This window comes from Sebastes fasciatus, chromosome 20 (genome assembly GCF_043250625.1).
Source record: "Sebastes fasciatus isolate fSebFas1 chromosome 20, fSebFas1.pri, whole genome shotgun sequence".
NCBI lineage: Eukaryota > Metazoa > Chordata > Actinopteri > Perciformes > Sebastidae > Sebastes > Sebastes fasciatus.
In genome coordinates this window covers 5,502,332-5,504,540 of record NC_133814.1, presented here as the reverse complement: position 1 = coordinate 5,504,540, position 2,209 = coordinate 5,502,332, and the positions used below count along the sequence as shown (strand labels likewise).

The 2,209-nt window shown below is 41.5% G+C and overlaps 1 protein-coding gene across 3 annotated transcripts in view; it reads left to right on the top strand.

Annotated features, from left to right (window-relative positions):
• Positions 1-639: 639 nt before the first annotated feature.
• Positions 640-2,209, top strand: part of mapk8b (mitogen-activated protein kinase 8b) — a 43,577-nt gene continuing 42,007 nt past the window's right edge. The window contains exon 1 of one of the 3 annotated variants that reach the window (XM_074620320.1): positions 640-964. The gene's annotated coding sequence lies outside the window, so the exon portion shown is untranslated. Of the gene's footprint in view, positions 965-1,452; positions 1,476-2,209 lie in introns of those variants that run through there. The other 2 variants (XM_074620318.1, XM_074620319.1) reach the window with 2 other exon arrangements.

Below are 2,209 nucleotides of genomic sequence, written 5' to 3'. Positions count from 1 at the left end.
AATGTTCAAAAAAGCCCTTTATTTTCCTCATATGTTCAGCCTGAATATGCCTGTGTTTACCCTCTGTCTGAAACGCTCCGTTTTAGCGCATTTTGACGGAATTGCAACAGAATTGCGTTGCTAGGCAACAGCTTGGGTCCATGTGTACTTCCTGTCAGCTGATGACATTCACGTACACTGCCACAGGAAATAAACTGGGACACATTTAGAATGTTTAAGTTTAAAATTGTGTCAAGGGTCTAAATATTGTATATTCGTGACATCACAAATGGACAGAAATCCTGACAGCTTGTTTCAAATGCAGAGTTTCTGAATACGGGCTGTGTGTATTTCCCTGTGGATTGAGTGTTTTGATACTTTCACAGTATTTATATAGGACTTAAGCCTGCTTTATGATAAAAAAAACATGAAAATCTCACTTCTTTATAATATGGGACCTTTAAATAACATTTGTATACGTGTATTTTTGTACATACTATGTATGTATTGTATCATTTTAAAGGATTTTTCTAAAAATACCCAAATAAATATATGTGAAATAGCATCTTCACGCTGTATGCGGCGTCATTTCAAAACGTTGCAAAAAATCGTCGCTTCCGCCTCCCAGTAGCAGGCTGCCGGGAACGCGCAGGCGGTCTTGAACGTCCCCCCGGTCTGCTCATTGTGCAGCGGAGGAAACATCGCCAGGCTTCGACGCTTCAGACGACGCTGCTATGAAATGGCAGAAACTGCTTGTGTCACGGAAGCACAACGATTAGGTTACGTAGAAGCTACACATGTATGTTGCGATGACCCCAGCCTGCTAAAGTGAAGAGGAAACGAGGAGCGTATCCGGAGGAAATAAAGGGATTAAAGAGGCTGTTTTTATCTCCAGAAAGAAGAAACCGTCCTGGTTGGTTTGTGTCTCCAGCAGGCAGCGGAGCGACTACTGCGGGTCGACAGTGTCGGATTCAACCGGAGAGGGGTGAGATACACATATGGAGGTTTTCTACCTATGAAATGTGTTTGTATTGTTGTTGTCAACACTTGTGGGTTGGGAACAGACACATTGGGGTCACACACGTTACTGTAAAGAGGTGCTAGTACATTAAACACGGTGTTGGTACAGGTCTGGCCTAGCTGACTGGTACCAGGCAACCAGACTGAGTGGCTACACTACTGTAACGCTAACCTCTCCGTGTCAGTGCTGCACACACACTACCACAGCTCATACACTGTAAACTGTAACCCGGGTGTGCAGTTTGTTACAAGACGTGGAACTAGTGAAAGATTCAAGTAAACCCGCTGTGACCTCCAGTCTGTGGTCCCTTAAACACGAAAACATTCTCCGTGTAAACAGAAATCACTGATCGACGCCTTTGAATACACCCTGTTTTAAGCTCACACCAGTTTACTGCTGTTATATGCTCTCACACATGTTTCTATTCGCTTGGAAGGTGGGCAAACTCAATTCCTGCACTGTAAACTGAGCATAGGTAGGTTTACACTGGTTATTATACTGTAGCAGCATCTGTGTTAATTCAATAACAACCCTGGGCAGTATGGGATATCAATATTTGGCTGCATGCAAGGCTGCAATCTGTCTGTTTATGTGTTTTTTATATGATAATTATATGATGCCTCACTGACCTGCAAAATTGAGAGGTGAATGTTAATATTCTTCCTTTTGCAAATTGCACAATGAGACAGTTTGGTTTCTCTTTGTTACAGCAATCAAATGATATTCACTGCTGTTATATGCTCTCACACATGTTTATATTCGTTTGGAAGCTGGCTAAACTCAATTCTTGCACTGTAAACTGAGCTATAGGTAGGTTTACACTAGTTATTATTACTGTAGCAGCATCTGTGTTAATTCAATAACAACCCCTGGGCAGTATGGGATATCGATATTTGGCTGCATGCAAGGCTGCAATCTGTCTGTTTATGTGTTTTTTTATGTGATGATATGATGCCTCACTGACCTGCAAAATTGAAAAGGTGATTGTTAATATTCTTCCTTTGCAATTTTTGCACATTGGGACAGTTTGGTTTCTCTTTGTTACGGCAATCAAATGGTAATAAACATGCATCTATCTTAACAGTGAAGTGAAATAGCTTATTGAGCCAGGGGGATCCAATGTGGAGATTATCAGTGATGTTAATTTCTTGATCTGGGTTATTAGAATTGTCTGATCTAAAGTAGGTTTGGCTGAGATTGTCACAGGCT